Raw genomic sequence first — 18,987 nt, forward strand, 5'->3', positions numbered from 1 at the left:
TCGTCATGCGTTGCGTTCTGTTTTCCCCATCGGGGCTGATATCCCGGAATCCTCCCCGTTGGAGGATCGAATACTCGACGGACATGTGCCTGACAGCACTATTTCTTTGATCTATAAGAAATTAATTAACGATCGTTCGGACCTGTTAACGCATCTAAGGGAGATTTGGACCAGAGACGGCTTAATATTAGACGACGAGGACTGGCAATTCTGCGATATCCTCACCCAAAGAGGTCGCGATACCAGCCCGTCTTCGACTGGTTCAGCTCAAGATTTTGCACCGTGTTTATGTGACCGGTCCTCGGCTGATTCTTATGGGCTATTCTGTTGATGGATTATGTAACCGTGGTTGTGGTCAACTTGCCACTTTCCTTCACATAATTTGGGAGTGTCCAGACGTTGCTGCGTTTTGGAATCGAGTGCATGCGGTTATGAAAGAGGTCACGGGAGTCGCGCTGCCACCTGAAGCTAGGCGGTGTTTGTTGAATGTTTGGGAACCGAATGATTATGACGTGGCACAGACGCGATGGGCGACCCTGGGCAACATGATTGCCAACAGAGACATAGCACAGCTGTGGGGTGCCCATCGTCCGCCTACGGTCTCGGTATGGAAGGAGAACATGGATTGGTGTATGTTTAGAGAGAAGACGGTGTATGTGGCGCGGGGTAGACCCAAAAAATGGGGTAACATTTGGAACCAATGGAACTCCTACAGAGGAGATATATGCACCCCCCCCCCTTCCTGCTGTTCCTGACGTCCCACACTCTCCCTGATCCAACATACCATGATTTGTTTTAATTTTTTTTTTCACAACAAATTTTATTGGTAGGAATAAGCAGGAAATATGCGTGGCTCCCCACAATCAGGAGAACACCACCAAGCATCAATTCTCCATTGTAGTACAAAACTAAGTGTTCAGCCAAGCAATCCAGAAATGACAGATATATAGGAACATTATTATGCCTTCCCCCACCTTTTAAAAACCCAAACTACCCATTCCTCCCAACTCCCTCCCAACGTCCCTCCCCACCCCTTAGCACGTGTGTATTGTTCGCCGCTGTGTAACATCATGAAATAACATTTGTAGCATAATGCAAGAACTAGCCAACAACATAAGTCTAGAGGTCTTCCTCCAGTGCCTCTGGAGGGTCAAGAGTCAACCCCCTATACTCGGCCCACCTCTTCCATATCTTGAAATGTTTACGGGGGCAACCGCGTGCTTCAAAGATCGGCCGTTCCAGACCCATACAAAAGTCTAGTTCGGCCCTCCAAGCACCCAGGGGGGGGGCCCTCACATCTTTCCAGGCTCGGGCCAAGTCCCTTTTGGCCACCACCAGACCCAGAAGCAGCAAGTGCCGTTTATATACATTTCCACCAACTCCCTCTAAAACGTGAAGCAGGCCTAGGCGATGGGTGCGAGGAAGAGTCCAACCCAATACCTCCGACAGGCAGCCCCACACACCGCTCCAGATGCCCACCAGCCTCGGGCATGACCATAATGTATGAAGCAAACTGCCCACTGCATTTCCACAGCGCAAACATTCCGGGGACTCAATCAGGCCAGCCTTCCACAATCGTTCACGGGTGAAGTAGGCCCTATGGAGAATTTTGAACTGAATGAGCCTAAGCCGCATAGCAATGGCTGCTCCCCTAGGGGACTCCAGAGCCTCCCTCCAGTCATCGTCATCGAGGGGGCCAACATCAGCTTCCCAAGTCGCCTTTAACGGAAGAAGGGTGGAGGAGCAATGAGTGACCAAAGTCTGATAGATGCGAGAGACCTTCTTCTCTCCCAGATCCCCCATAAAGACTTTCGCCTCGATGGGACTAAAATCGGGGAGGGAATCCAAGTTGGCGATGCTGGGCCACAATGCGTGGCGCAGTTGTAGATACCGAAAAAATTGGGATTGGGGCATATCGAACTCAGCCCTAAGTGCCTGAAAGGACTTGAGCGTCGTACCGGACATCACATTTCCCAGTCGCGAAATCCCTATCGCATCCCAGCCATCGAATCCCGTCAACGTCGACAACTCAGGTAATAGGCCGTTTCGCCACAGCGGCGTTTCCGCGGTCAGGCGACCCCACCAGCCCATGCGGCGCAAGGCCTGTCTCCATATGGCAAAAACAAGGCTTGTTACTCTCGGCAGATCCCGCCGTAAACGGCCCGAGTAAAGTATCGTGTGGAGTGGGTTGTCGCCCATCAAGGAGCGTTCCAGGGCATACGCCGGATCCCCCCTGTCGCTATACCACCAGTCGTTCAGGATAAGCAAATGTGCGGCTTGGTAATAGGACAACAGGTCCGAGGTGGCCAGGCCACCACAATAGGTGGACAAGAAGCACGTACGAAGTGCCACTCTGGCCGTCCCCCCAGCCCATAGAAAACGGCCTAAGATCGAATTAACCTGCCGGAACCACTGGGGTGCAATCGGATACGGATGGTTCTGCAACTGGTAAAGGAGACGTGGAAGCGCCACCATCTTAAAAATGGCGGACCTGCCAAACATCGAGAGGGGCATCCGAGACCAAGTTTTGACATCCGACTGTACTCGATCCCAAACTGGGACGACATTGCGTTCCCAAGCAACGTCTGCCGATGTCGACAGGAACACCCCCAAATATTTCAGGCCGTGTGTAACCACTTGTAGTTCCAGCGTCCAAGGATCCACCACATCGCTTCCATCCAGCACCCAGAGGATAGACTTACGCAGATTCAGAAAGAGACCTGAGACTTCCCCAAATATTCGCATAATTTCCAGTACGCGCGGTCCCGAGCGCTGCAGATCAGTAAGAAAGAAAAGGACATCGTCCGCGTACAGCACGATTCTATCCGTTAAGCTGTCATTCCATACAAACCCCCGCATTTGCGCATCTATGCGCACCCAGGCAGCCAGTGGCTCCATGAGTAAAGCAAAGAGATAGGGGGAGAGTGGGCACCCCTGCCGAGTCCCTCGACCAATCGGAAAAGTCTCCGACACTGCCCCCGCAACCCGCACCGAGGCGTAATATCAGTGTATAGCAGCCTGATATAGGACAGGAAAACCGGGCCTAGATTGAGTCGGGGCAATAGCGCAAAGAGGTAGGTCCAGCTGACAGAGTCAAAGGCCTTATTAATATCCGCAAGCAACAAAGCCGCTCGCTCTCCCGTGGTTCCCACTGCGTCAATCGCCGCCTGTGCGCGTCTGATGTTATGTCGCGTCGCTCTATGGGGCATAAACCCGGCCTGATCCGGATGTACAAGATCTGTGATATGTAGGGACAAGCGATTCGCCAGAGCCTTGGCCAGAACTTTAGCCTCAAGATTGAGTAAGGAAATGGGACGATACGAGTCATGCCTCTCCGGGGGTCGACCCGGCTTCTGGAAGACCACAATTTCTGCGTGCCTCCAGTCCTGGGGCAGTGAGCCCCGTTCACGCGCAGCCTCAAGCGCGCGGTGATAATGGGGCCCCAGCTGTACATGAAACTTTTTAAAAAACTCACTCGGGTAGCCACTCGGACCAGGGGCCTTTCCAGTATTTAGCTGTCCCAGGGCATCCCCTAGTTCCTCAGCCGTAAGGGGTGCATCCAATGCCAGCCTAGTTTCCTCAGACACTGCCTTGGGGGGCAGGTCCTCAATAAATTTAATCACCTCGGCAGCGGACAGGCGGTCGCAAGGGGCGTATTGGGTAGCAAAGTAAGCAGCAAAACTCGCCGCCAGTTTGATTGGGTCAGTAATGACCCCACCGTCGGTAGATGTGAGTCCCGGCAGCGTAAGCGGCTGGAGATGGCGTTGGCAGAGTCTATGAAGCATCGTACATGATTTGTCCCCCCACTGGTATATTCTACTACGTGTGGCCAGCCACGCCTGTCTAGCCTCATCCAGTAGGACGGATGCATAGGCCTGTTGAGCCTGAAGAAGGAGTCGCAACCCGGCTTCACCTCCACCCACGCGGTTCTGCTCTTCCAAAGTTGCCACCCGCGCGGCCGCGGCCGTAACCAGTTCCCTCCGCTTCCGACGCTCTGCGGCACACCACGCAATGTCTACTCCACGGATAGTGGGCTTCATGGCTTCCCACACCACCCCGGCATCCACGTCCCCTACAAGATTCTCTCGCCAATAGAGATCCAGCGCTTCCCGTAGGTGTGTCACGTAGGCCAGCTGCTGTAGATGCCACGAGGACCTCCTCCACCGAAACGGTTGGCGCTGACGGCGGAGTTCCACCCTAACCGACACCGGGGAGTGATCGGACAGACCCCTAGGCAAGATATCAGCACTCTTCACTCTGCACAGACAGCCACCAGGCACAAACATATAGTCCAGTCTGGAGTAGGAGCCATGCACAGCGGAGACATACGTATACTCACGCGCGGTAGGATGCATGTGCCTCCAGGCATCCGACCAACCCAGTCCCTCAGTCAAAGCATGCAGTCTGGTGCGGACAGGGGGGGGGGGCAGCAACATTCACATCCCGGCGCCGCTGGCGATCCATACTCGCATTCAGTACGTCGTTCCAATCACCACCAATCATCGCCAAGGCATCAGGAATGTCCTCCCATACCGTGAAAAGTTTCTCAGCCAGGGCCCATTGCAGGGGAGGGGGGGCATAGACACTCCCAAAAACCACAGATTCAGTACCCACCATGCCCTTGACAAAAATAAATCGACCCTGCGGGTCAACTCACTGTTTCTCATGGACGTATGCCACCCGGCGATGAATCAGAATGGCCACACCCCTGGATCCCCGGGAAAAACCAGCATGGAACACCTGGTGGTAGCCAAACCTCTGCAGGCCCAGCACTTTGGAGCCCATCATGTGGGTCTCTTGGAGCAAGAAGACGTCAGCACTCTCATTTTTTCCCCATCGCAACACTGCCCCTCGCCTAATCTTGTCAAGCATCCCCCTGACATTCCATGTGATCACCCGCAGAGCTGCCCCAGGAAGGCCACGTGTCTCTTCAGCCATAGTCCAGGGGGACCCATCCAATAGAGTGTCCTTGCCATTGCCCCTCATCATGTACAGTGAAAAACACCACAGCAAAACACACGTGCAGACCCACCCCCCCGCCCCCAAACATCCCCAAAACACGACGAGCTACTCCCGTCCCACCCAGAACCCCAGAATTAACCATCAAATGAATGTGAGCATAGTCACCATCAAAGTACAGTCCCAACACAGTGGCCTCGCCTCCAGCCACCCACACCCTTCCACCCCCCACCCTATACCTCAAAAAACCATGAAGTACCTGTCGCGGCATGGGCGACTCCGGGTCCAGAACAGGGAGCCCCGAGCCGGCCATGCCAATGGATCCCAACTCCCCCAGAACTATTAGTCACAACCCTCCCCCCCCTCAAGCTCCCACATTCGCAGGAGAACAGTAGCCCCTCATATGTAACCCCCGAACCCCCCCCCACAACCCCTTTCACGTTCAGTAAACAGCCGCAAAGCCATCTCAAGGCAGCTCTGACGCCACTAGTCCATTGAGCCTCGAGTTCTCGCACTCCTGTGGCCAAATCCTGCAGTCACCACTGTTCAGATGAGCTCAACACCATCAGGCCGTGCCATGATCCACCTCAGATTGGTCGGAATCTGCCGTTCCACCGCCGGCCCGGACACTGCTGAGGGAGGCCGAGCGCTTACGTGACCTGGATCGTCGATGTCTCTTGGGTTTGGTCCTCTCCTGTGAGACCTCCCTCGAGGGCCCCGGATTCAGCCCCGGCTGGGGGTTCGGCCGGACCCTAACCGTCTCGTCGGTCCACTTGAAGAGGTCCTCAGGAGTATCGAAGAACAGAGTACGAGATTGAAAAATCACCTTCAGGCGCGCTGGGTACAACAGAGAGTACTGAAGTTTAAGGCCGCGCAATTTCGCCTTGGCATTCGTGAAGGACTGGCGCTGCTGCTGCACCAGTTTCGTGTAATCAGGGAAGATCATTATTTTACGATTCTCATATAGCAGAGAGTCTCTGGATCTCGCTTCCCGTAGAATGACGTCTCGATCATGGTAGTTCAGAAGCCTAGCAATCACTGCCCTAGGACGTTCACCCTCCGGCGGCATCTGCGATAGGGCGCGGTGCGCGCGTTCAATAACAAAGCAGTTAGATAACGCTTCTGGGGGCAGCCAGGACTCCAGCCACTGCTTGAGAAAGTGTTCCATGTTGCCCTTCTCACATCGCTCTGGAAAGCCAATGAAGCGAAGGTTATTGCGGCGCGCGCGCCCTTCAGCGTCCTCCACCCGAAGCGCCAGGCCCCGCTGCGTCGCCTCCATCGCCGCCATTTTCTTCTTGAGCGTGTCGACATCGTCCTCCACAACCGACACCCTGGATTCAGTTTCAGTGATCCTCGCTACAGCATTCCGCAAGTCCTGTCGCAAGAGGGTGACATCTGCGCCCACCGCTCCGATCTTGGCATCGAGCGCATCTCTTGATTGGGTAATGGCCGCCATTAGTGCCGCATTGTCGGGTCCACCTCCCTGCTGCTGTCCACCTCCCGATGGACCAGGGCCCCCACCTGGCCCGGTGAACTTGTCGATTGTCACCTGCTTGGCAGGACCGCCACCCCCTCTGGTCATGGCTGCAAGTCTCTCGTGTAGTATACACCACGTATGTGGGAATAGCCGTCAGGGACTCCCAGCCCCCTCACCAAGGATAGCAGGGGAATGAGGCCGCACGACGGCAGTTGGTCACTCAGCGGGGCCCAGTGAGTTGTCCCTGTGGCGAAGCCCCTTGGCCAAGCAAAGTCCAGACAGGCCCCGAGGCCAGCACTCCACCCGCCGACAATCAGAGACCTCCAATCCCCCCCGGCCGCCAGGCGGCCTCTCCAAACTGCCCGCGGGCCCCTACAGCGTCCGCCCAAACTCCGGCAGGGCCCGGGGACCCAGGGGGAAGGGGGGGGGGGGTACTCACGGATCAACTCTGGGCACCCGGCAAGCCAGGACGTCTCGATCCGCTCGCCGCCGTCCAGCCACCGCCAGAGCCCCAGGGCAGGGGAGCTCCCAGTACCACCAGGCCCCAAGTAGTGAAGGCGCAGGTCCAATCGATGGGGGAGCGCAGCCCTCCAAGCCTCGGCCGCAGCCCGATCACACGGCTACCCAGCGGAGCAGGCAGTGCAGCGGCGCCAGGACACACACCCTTCTCGCAGGGTCCCAGGAGGAGAAAATCGCCTGTCTCACTGCCAAAGTCCAAAGGCGGGCGGTGGGCCAGCCGACCCACCCACAGGCCTCCCAGCCGATGACCGCCAAAATCGAGGTCCCGGCGCCTCCCCGGAATGCCAGGCCTCACCTCGCTATGCACAGGTGCAGGTAATCACAGATCGCCACAGGGTCCCCAGGCCGTCGACCCACGGCGCTCCAGGCCGTCCGCCGTGTAGGGGGCAGCAGGAAGGATCTCCGCCAGGTTTAGCGACGAGGCCCCGTCCGACCCCGGAGGCCGCAGCCGCCCACAGCGGGCCCCGGGCGGGAGTCACGAAATCCGAGGCCCCGGTCCGGCCGGCTCCACAAGGCCCCAGCACACTGCAGGGCGAGGCCACGCCCCTCTGGATCCCCAGGTGCCCCGCCGGGCTCTCAGGGGGGTAGCGCTGGATGAGTGGTATCCCGCCGGGTCAAGTCAGCACCCGGCAAGCGGCTGGGCGGCCACGCCACACCGGCAGCACCGGCCTCGGGTGCGCCAAAATGGAGTCTCCCGGCTCCCAGCGGAGCGCCGGGCCGCACACTCCTCGCCGTCTCTCAGCCGCGATCCGGCACCCCTGGGCTCCGCCGACCCCGCCGGAAGAAACCAGGCACTTGTAGCGGCGATCGCCTCACTTTGGGTGAGAGTAAGAGGTCCGGGGGTCAGGATAAACTAACGGATAATTAGCGGGCAAGCGGGAGCTCTAGAAAGCTGCGACCGCCATTGCCGCGCGCCAAGCCACGCCCCCGATTTGTTTTAATTTTCATGTTTTAAAATCTTGAGTCTTCTCCCCTGTCTCTGCCCCCCCATCTGGTTCTCATTAATTGACTTGCATTATGATTTTATTGCTTTTCCCTTCCTGCTCAGGAACACACCTGTATTGTATTGCTCTTTTTTGCCTTGTTTGTTTGTTTTCTCTATATATAATAAAAAGAGTTACAAAAAATAAAAAAATAAAAAAAATAATGACAGAGGCTAACTTCTAGGTCTGCTGTCTGCCCACCTATTTTAGATGTACAGACATCCAGATCAGTTTTTATTGCCTGTCACCGCCAGAACAACCCTGGCAGTAAGGGGCAATGAAAACTTCTAGCTGTTCCCCTCACTATTAGAGGTAACTCCCATGGCGAGGGGAGCTTTTTTAATTTTCAAAACAAAAATCCTGCTCTGGGATTTTCTTTTTGAAATTAAAAAAAATACGTTTAACGGAGGGCTCTGTCATGTTGATGGAGCTGTGCATCAAACTTAAAAAACATTGACAGGAACTGCCATGAGGGTGGTTCTTGCCAATACTTTTGAAAGGATAGCCAGCTTTGCGATCATTTATAAATTTGGTGGGCGGAGTAGTCTCGGCCTGGCAGACATTAAGTCCTCCGCCAGACTGATGGAGAATAGTCCATACACCAACATATAAATCTGGGGCCTTATTTATGAAAAGTGACGCATCGCTGCGTGAAAACAATATTTACAGTATGACGCGTCATTGCGCAAGGAGTATTTCTGACGTATCTGTATGGCGCAAAAGTGACGCATTGTTGGAGTGTGTCACAAAAGTGACGCAACTCCAGCAATGTATCCTTTCACATGGGACAAGCCCCATGTAAAAGGGCCTGCATCAGTCTTACGTCTGCTGTGAGGCAGAAGTAAGAAATTGACGCATTTGTGTCCTAGAAGTGGCACAGTGAAATCATGCCCCCCTTGCATACATTATACCTGGCGCAGGTATAATGTGGCGCAGGGATTTACAAAGTGACGAATCTACCTAGATGCGTCACTTTGTAAATATGGCGTAATGTTGAAAATTAGTACGTTTTGGTGAACATTATCTGCGCCATCTTGCCTCTTCCCCTGATGCCACACTTTTGTCGTGCGCGCCCGCCATTTTTTTAGATGCCCCGATCAGAGCGAACCCTTTTGCATGCTGCTGGCCCCTGACATAGCCCTTCGCCTTCACTAAGCCTGCACGCTGACCACCCCCTGCTTGCACCTGCCTTGAGTCATAAACCCCTCTTCGGCGCTGCTCTGCCCCAGGCCCTCATCCTGTACCCAGCGCGACACCACCCTGCTTCCCTTTCACGATCTCCGGCCCTTAGATGCAAACCCCTTTTTCCCCCGTGTGCCCGTTTTGTCTTCCCCGTTCCCAGGCCGACACCCAGCTCTGCCGATACCATTCCTTGCCCCTCCCCGTACAATAGAAAGCTTCCCCCATCAAAGGATCCCCGGGTTGATCAAAGCCCCCACCCCATGAGATCCGATCAAAACCCCCCACATTCCGTGAATCGGCGGAATATCCAGCTGCGTGATACTCATCACCTGTTGTGACTAGGGTGGGGACTTCAACTGTAAATGTGTGTGGGAACGGGCCCAAAGGGGATTTCCGGGAATGTCTTTTCCATACATCAAAGCTTTAACATGAATGTGTAATTTACAATAAAGTCATAAACCAGGGTATAAGAGGCCAGGCCTCAGAAATGTATCTAGAGCACCTCAGAACGATACCTTCTGTCCGTTTCGTTGTGTTCTCCTCCGGAGAAAATAAAATCCTTGTTTCCTGCTTTCCAGTCTCCAGCGCCTGCCTCTTCATTGATTAAATAACTAGAGGGTCACAGAGGCAATACCGCCGGGCAAATATCGATTACCGCCGACCCGCCTCAGGTTTTTACAATTGGCGTCCCAAGCGTGGGGCCCATCAGCGACTCGTGGATCCAGTGGGAGAGGTCCCGACGACAGAGTGAACGACTGCAACGATCGGGAGAGCTCTTGCCCAATAGACCCTCGTCTGGCAGCCGATCATCCGAACTTCACTAGTTCCGAACAGACCTCTCTCGAGTGATCTACGGTCCTGACTGGGGACCATCAGGAGTGCCGTGAGAAATACGAGAAAAAGAGGACGATCGGGCGCTGGATTCGGAAGACAAGAAACTGTCCACATGGTCCGGGTAAGGTCGTGTAATCACGACAAGTTGCGAAATAATTGCTTGATTGCTTGATTGTTATTGCTCTTTATTTATTTGGAGATTCACTGTCTACAAACGGAGAAACAACGGGCTCTCTCTTTGCAAGCAGTGGAGGATAGGTAGGGCAGCAGCCGTGCTTATTTTTTCTCCCCCACTCAATAATTACTTGAAACTGAACTGTTGTTCGCAAAACTATTGTTTCCTGGAGATTCCCTGTCTGCAAACAGGGAAGAGACCACCCTTTTTGCAGATAGTAAAAAGGGTAGGTAACGCAGATCTTTGCGGACCTACTCATTCTCCCCATTGTTATTTATTGGTCTTTTTTTATTATTTTTGATCCATGAGGTATTCACTGCCTGCAAACAACGTTGAATAGAAATATTCTGTCCGGTCTTTGCACCTAGTGATAAGATAGGCAGTGCTGACTTTTTAGTCCCTCGTTACGAGCCGTCATGTCTGTCTTCTCCCCACTGATAAATAGCCTGTTTAGCCCGGACCGGGTATTAGAGGTGGACCATATAGCTCCACTAGAAGGCACCCCTAATAAGGACATGTTCATAAACTATGGATTAGTCACCATAGCCTATAATAAATTGTGGCACAGGTATACCGAAGATAGTCAAGACAAACAGTGGCCACTGGCAGGATCCTTTGACCTTGATAAAATAGAAACGTTAGAAATAGCCCTTCGAAATAATAAGACAACGCCAATTATGCTCGACAGTCTGGGTATGTGGCGCAGAGAGGCTATGCAACGACAGAGAAAAGACGAGGACAAACCAAGTAGAGAAATATACCGACAGGACAACCCCAGGACATCGCTACCCACAACTTATCCCCCGACACTATGCAAAAGACGACCAGACTTAGGGCCAGCCCAATGCGCTTTTTGTAGGTATGTCGGACACTGGAAAGCCCAATGCCCGACTCTACTGAGCGTGAGTAAAGGCAAAGGGCCGACAGGAACGACAGACCGGCAGTACAAGAAAAAGCGCGAGACAAAGAAGAACCCGACTTACATAGACAGACCAGACAGAACCACCACGTTTGATTATGCCCGATGGCACAGATTTCGCCAGGACAATTTCAGCGGCATGCTCAAGTTTTCCTAGGTCGGGCAACGTCAAGACGGGAACCCAGCCTTGTTTCAAATTCACTGACGGAAAGAGATAATTATGACCAATAACTGTTTTATATTCGTCTTGGGTCTTTGTATGTCGTACTTGTACTGTCCCCCCGTCTGAGTTTGTGTGTATGTAATGTACAAATCTGCGTCATCCCTCTACACGTGTTTCCGTGTTACTCAACCTCTGTTAGCAGAAACTTAGCATAAAAACAACCTGAAAAGAAAGAAATGGTAAAACAAAATCCGTAGACCATTAATGAACTTGAACTTTTAATTTAACACAACAAACAAGGAATAATAACGGTAAACTGTAGAAAATGAAAGTCAAACAGAACATCCCCCCCCCATTCTGGAACCTTCCAAAGTAGGGCAGGGTTACGGCTACGCCCAACCAACGGCAACCCATATAAGGCGGGCCCGGCTGCCAACTCTTGGTCAGGAAATCTTAACGTATGGGGGAGCCGGAGGAGAGGCAGGAGCCAGCAGCCGGGGCAGTTGTAGGTAGTCCCGCCACATGTCTCTTCAGCCAGCCGCAACGGGCCTGGATAGACTTAAGTAGTCCCGCCACATGTCCAGAGGAGAACGAGGCACCTTTTTTTCCTTTTCTCTTCCGTAACAGCCGCAGCAGCTCTGGACGGCGGGATGTCCTGCACGTACCTCCACAACAATTTGTCCAAGTTGGGCTGGGAGGGAGAGGCGACGCGGACGAGCCTCTCCCACCTCCACCGATAGGAGGTTTCCCAGCCCCCGGCCCGACGCCGAACACCCCCAGTCAGGCGATGGTGCCAATACTTCCACAGCACCGAACACACCATGGTGGCACCCCAGTACTTGCGCAGCACCGAACGTACAATGGTGGCCATATTCTCGGAACACCGAACCTGCAATGACTGCACTGATACTCGTGCCGCGCCGAATGCGCGCCACAGGTGGCCATACTCCCACAGCACCGAGCACAGGACTTGGGGAACACCGGATGTGGAGAGACCTTCCTGCGGGGCGATGAAAAGGAGCGGCATGGAGTGCACCGGGAGAAGGAGACGATGCGGACGAGTCTCCCTCGCCCCCCAGGTGGGGGCATCACAGCTGCACCCCAGCCGAACGTCCCGCTTTCACAAAACAGAGCCCTCTTCCTTTCACTCCGAAGGATCTCTCCCACTCTTGCAAACTCGACGAGAGTGGCCCCTGTAGGGCCTCAAAATGGCGTCTGGGTCCGCTGGAAGGCGGGCCCCGGCCACTAGAGTAACTTTGACCAGCAATATAACTCGAACATTTGCCCCCTGGAGCACGAGCCCCCATCTCCGACAGCGTCTCCGCAGCCTTGAAGATCCTACAAAGGTCCCCGGCGGAACCTTCGGCCTTTGCAGGTTTCCGGTAAGGGACGGCTGCCTTGAGCGCCAACGAAACAAACATGACATTGCCACTCCTTCTGTTAGCATGAATTCTAGAACTGCCGAAAAGGACTCTGGTCCAAACTGCCAGTAATGGGAAACATTTCCCCCTGATGCTGCTTCCGGACTGAGCCGGCCCCGCCCAAAATGGCGCTGGTATCAATCGGAACTTACGAACACCTCGTGGTGTTCCTTCGCACTAATATAAACTTGATGTTCTGAGATTTTATATGATCCTTTGTACACTTGGTTAGAAAAGACAAGGAGAACTCACTCGACGAACAGTATGAAAGGATCCCCGTTACAAATGTTGATTACAAATGTACAATGTATTATATTTTTATAACTGATGTAAACCTCATTTACGACGCTCACGTACGGTATGCATATAGGAAATCTGATTACCACTATTATGATTATGCTTCTAAATTATGAAAATAAATGCCCCCGAACCCCCAGCCAATCAATAGACGTTTTAGTTTCTTACAAATGAATGAGTCAAACTTTCCGATGTTTTTTATTGCCGCAAACGACACCCCCCCACTGTACGCACTTTAGCCATTGCAACGACCGGCCAAATACGACCGCACCCTCATAATCCTCATGCTGAAATGGTTTTGCAAAATAAAGTTTTTGAAACTATGGACGGGTATCGCATGCCTTATTTTAAAAATGTGGGATCGGTGGGAAAGTTCTTTTCTGTGCACCCTACTCTGCTCTCTCTTTAAGGTTAAAAGAAGATGGTTGCCCGGCCCTGGAGGACGGATCGGATCGACAACACGACACTCCGCCTTCAAAGTACGCGACTGACTCATGACCTCTCGCGTAGAGGAAGACTTCGACTTCCAAGGATGGGTAAAACGAACGGTGTAAATGAGGGAATGTAAAAGGAGGGTGAAATGAAATAATGTAAATGTGATAAAGTACAACGTTCCAAAGTATCAGGGAACGGAGCTGACCCAAGAACCGAAGAACCTTAGAACGCCACAGCGTTGAAAGAGGTTTTAAGGATCCCGATAGTGAGATACATCCTTTGACTAGATACCTCGCACTAAGCACCTCTGGTTTCCTTTTTACGTTTCCCCGCACACGACCTATATGGACACACTACCCCCCCCCCCCCGACTCCAGAAATCATATCCCCGGGGACCCTGCCCCGAGGAGGAAAGACGAGTAAGAGGTAAGTAAAGGTCTTATGAATCCATGTGTTTGAATATGCGCGAATGCTGTCTCCCCCACCCCTTTTTCCTCCCTCTGCAGGTTACATCAGAGATTACAGCCAAGGTGTGGCGAAGATCTGAAGCCTTGCCATGTCTAATACACGAAGCGGACTAGCGCCGCAAGGTGGTGTCTAAGCACGCCTGCAAACTACTCACGTATTGAACAAATCCGAAAAATTAGCACAACCTGATAAAAAGTGATCACCCTTAAACCAGACCGGACGAATGAACCCATGTTACGTATGATGCGAAACTATGAGGGAATGTGTGTATGTGTGACTGAGGCGTCGGCCTAACTGGTCGAAGGACCGAGAATGCGAGAAAGTGCGACAAAATGGTACCTCCTTTCTTCTTTCCTTTTTCTCAAGGCACGTCCCCTCTACCCTGTCTAATGCTCAAACTGCATGATTACAAGATTCTAACGCAGACCCGTGAATGCCCTTTACTGTGTAATGCACTAAATAGCCTTTCTGGAATACACTGCCACCCTCTCTGTTGCACGTGTACTATTTAGCCTGCCGTTGCACTCTCTCTCTCTCTCTCTCTCTCTCTCTCTCTCTCTCTCTCTCTCTCTCTCTCTCTCTCTCTCTCTCTCTCTCTCTCTCTCTCTCTCTCTCTCTCTCTCTCCCTCTATTTTTGCACTCCCACTCTTCCGAGTGATTAGCCCCGAAATTGGCAGATTGCCACCCCTAGCACACCTCCTAATTGGCTTCAAATACCGTCAGTATTTGCACAAAAACGTGTCTTTAATACAATCACCCTGAGGCCGCGTCATTACCTCTCCTTTTCCGCTAGAAGTCAATGAACCGAGGTTGGGCCGTAAGGGAAAGGACAGGTAAGACGACAGAGGTTCCCTAATCTGGCCCGAAATAAGGGAACTACATGTCGACGGCTCCTATGGTATAAAACAAGGACCTCAGAATACGCGACCCTCCCCTCCCCGAATTGTCGCAATACCCAGACCGGAAAAATGATCACCCCTGTTACCTCCCCTGTATCAGCCGCCCAAAAACTGGAATTATGAAACTACCCCTCATTTCCGGTTGTGAGAGATGGGTCGATTTATGCCCTTACCACAAGTTTCCTATGTCCCTGGTTGTTCCCCATAAAACCCCTGTCCTTCCTAATTAAGTAATCGGGCTGTAAAAGGTTACGTAGGATCCAGAATGACGTTTTACAAGGTTACCAGACTAGTCCAAGGTAAAGAAATCATCGAAATGAACCCCGTAGTAGTTAAAAGGCAGGATGCATCGATAGAAAGGAAATGTTTAGCCATGTTCGTCTCTCAGCAAAATACCTGTGTAGTACCATGTTAACGTCTCACGAAGGTGGGTCACCATCAGATGAACTGTCGTGACTGTGATAAATAATTTTAAAGGAAAGTCATAGTAAATCCAACAGGCCCGTCACCGGTCATTCATATGCCAGTTGTGAACACTAATAGAACGGGCATTTTTTCATTCTTTGCCTGGAGCTGGGAGAGAAATAGACTTTTTGATTATCTTCATCTGCAAATTCTCTAAAGACTGTCTTTTCAAACTTGTTTAAGGGTACTGCTGTTGGAGGAGAGAAGGACCGGATGTGGGAGCACGAGGCCTGACTGCAGACTAGGGAACACCTGCGACATTAGCCAAGGCGAGACCACGACAGAAAAGAGCTGCAGGACGAGGCACTGTTTTCGACAACATGAGAAGAAAGGGTCGACCTGATGCCCCTGCTCGATGTCCAGTGTCTGTCGACAAGTCCCCGCTCTCTGAATTCAGTCACACGCCCGCCTATTTGAAGTCTCTCGTTCCCCTAGTTTGTTCCTAATTTGGCCTTGCTCCATCCCCCTTTTCCTCTGACCTACCCTGTGGACTGTTTTGTACGCTCTTCTTCCATTTGAACTTTCTGACAAACACCTCAAAGGACACAGGGCGAAAAGGACCTTTCCGACCAGAAACGCGAGGAAAGGGTCGTGCCCTGCAACGCAGAACTTAGAACAGAGCTGGACTTGTAGCTCCACCGCCGGTGCTCAACAGCGCCAACGAAAGGCAACAAAGAATGATGAGAACTCGTTAAACTTCGAACATTTGACATCCCCAATCGCCGTTTCTGCTAGACCTCATTTCTCTCCCAGCCGCCATTGTATTGATCATGCTCCAATCCGAACCTGATATATATGTAATAACCTGCCAGTATGAAATATGCTTGCTGCTCTCGCTACAGAATCGTTTTTGTATTACATTCCTATGACTTTCCTGCTAAACAAATTGATCAAAGTTTATCAAATAGGCCCACCTCCTAAAAACTAGAAATGTTAAAATGTATTGTTTACAACTCTTTTCCTCTAGGGTTCCTACCGTTTCCTTTCTCATGCCCACCACAATAGAACCGAGTAGAAAATGAACCAGCAAGATGTCTTGAATATGTTAAAGGGAGGACTGTTGAAAATTAGTACGTTTTGGTGAACATTATCTGCGCCATCTTGCCTCTTCCCCTGATGCCACACTTTTGTCGTGCGCGCCCGCCATTTTTTTAGATGCCCCGATCAGAGCGAACCCTTTTGCATGCTGCTGGCCCCTGACATAGCCCTTCGCCTTCACTAAGCCTGCACGCTGACCACCCCCTGCTTGCACCTGCCTTGAGTCATAAACCCCTCTTCGGCGCTGCTCTGCCCCAGGCCCTCATCCTGTACCCAGCGCGACACCACCCTGCTTCCCTTTCACGATCTCCGGCCCTTAGATGCAAACCCCTTTTTCCCCCGTGTGCCCGTTTTGTCTTCCCCGTTCCCAGGCCGACACCCAGCTCTGGCGATACCATTCCTTGCCCCTCCCCGTACAATAGAAAGCTTCCCCCATCAAAGGATCCCCGGGTTGATCAAAGCCCCCACCCCATGAGATCCGATCAAAACCCCCCACATTCCGTGAATCGGCGGAATATCCAGCTGCGTGATACTCATCACCTGTTGTGACTAGGGTGGGGACTTCAACTGTAAATGTGTGTGGGAACGGGCCCAAAGGGGATTTCCGGGAATGTCTTTTCCATACATCAAAGCTTTAACATGAATGTGTAATTTACAATAAAGTCATAAACCAGGGTATAAGAGGCCAGGCCTCAGAAATGTATCTAGAGCACCTCAGAACGATACCTTCTGTCCGTTTCGTTGTGTTCTCCTCCGGAGAAAATAAAATCCTTGTTTCCTGCTTTCCAGTCTCCAGCGCCTGCCTCTTCATTGATTAAATAACTAGAGGGTCACAGAGGCAATACCGCCGGGCAAATATCGATTGCCGCCGACCCGCCTCATGTTTTTACAGCAACAAGGTGCATTTTTTACGCCACTGGTGTGTCACAAAGAGTGACGCACCCGCGGCGTAAAAGTGGCACATAGCCTCATAAATGAGGCCCCTGGCATTTAGTCTCTTCAATTCATATGTAATTTAAACGATGCTCTGTGTGCACATAAACACTGTTGAAAACTGAATGAAGATGACAGAATCATGCCGCCAGCACACACGTTGCCGCAGAAACAGCCGGGCCCAATATTTTAATTAAAAATTCACTTTTACTTTACTTACAGCCATAGAGGCCTTGGTCCTCTGATGGATCTTGCTCATCGTATTGAGGGGTGAGGAATTAGTTGACTACCCGATGAGGTCCAATTAATTGGTAACCAACTCACAAATTGGAAATCAAATTCAAATATACTTTTTCCTAGAACCATGCTGTTAATGTATAAAATGGCAATGAGAAGCCTGAACCTCCTAAAGAAGTTCAATTGAGCTAAGATTACACAAACCAATAATTCCGCTGTTGCGGAACAGAATGATAACAAGAAAAACTGATGTTCTGAGAATAATCTATAACTATCTCCATTAAGCATTATAACCTAATTGCTGTATACATAAACTCTGTTTAAAGAACAATTTAAAATACAATTTTAATGAAGGCTCAGAAGATATAGATTGCATTTAGTTATTTGTATTAGTTTCAGAATTCAAACCAATAATCAGCATTTAAGCCACAAGAAATGAGTCTCAATAAGCAGTTACAAATGTAGCAGACTTTAGTACACATTAGCAGACTTAGATAAGACAATCTTACAGGGAAGTTTGAGATCTATAGTTTGGTCAAAGAGTCCATGTAAAGCTCTTAGGGCAAAGGGATTGCCTGCCCCCAAGAGAGGCAGGGGAGTAGCTAAGGAAAGTTCTCTTAGAATGGGCATAGAGTTTACTCAAAGTTTAGGACACAAAAGGAGAGAAAGACTGGCAAACCAGGAATGTAAGCAATCCCACTGACATGAGCTCAGCTTTGATGGGATTCAGAAAATCTCCACTCCAAGAGAGAGATCAATCCAGAGGAAACAATAGGTACAGCAAAGTTCTGCCATATCTCAGCTCTTCTGCCCAGTCTGCTCTGCTTCTCCTCGGGATCTGCAACAACCACAACTGCTCTCTGCATCTGCCCCGACCAACATCAATCAACCCTTCTCTGGGGGGGGGGAGCGATAATATAGATTTGACAGTCTAGAAATTACATTAATTGGGTCCCTACTATGGTCCATTATTCATGAGAGAGTCATCTCCTCACATGGTGCAAAAGTAGATACTCTAGAGAATTTTACCAAGGGAGTCATGGGAAACAATTGGTTCCAGGCACACAGGTTAGTCCACAAAGAACGATTCGTAATGTTGCTTTCAGTGTGCTAGGTTCAAAGGTTTAAGACCCAACACCATATTCCATGTTAGAGTATTTAAAAAGTATCCTTCAAAATCAGGAATGTTATGCGAAAGCCCACAATAGTTACATGTTGAGAGGCAAGCAAATCATTTCCCCATCAGTCCATGAAATGATAAATGCAAAAGTAAAGAAAATTCACTTAATGCATAATAATGCAATGTATCTCAATTATTAAGTGAATATACAATTATACTTGATCATAGAAAGAATCAATTAATCATGTGTATCAAAAAGTCGAGTGTAATAGGTTTCTTGAAGATTATTGCATAGAATGTTCATCCCTCAATATGGCCTCCTGCTCTAAATTTCAAGGTACCTACATGTAGAATATTCTTAAAATACAATTCAGAGAAATCGTTTTAGGGAAAAGTAGCTTCAGGGCATGTTTCCTCCATGTGAGTCAAAGCATTATATTATTTCCACAGCTTTTTAATCTCT

This window comes from Lissotriton helveticus, chromosome 2_1 (assembly GCF_964261635.1).
Source record: "Lissotriton helveticus chromosome 2_1, aLisHel1.1, whole genome shotgun sequence".
Classification (NCBI taxonomy): Eukaryota; Metazoa; Chordata; class Amphibia; order Caudata; family Salamandridae; genus Lissotriton; species Lissotriton helveticus.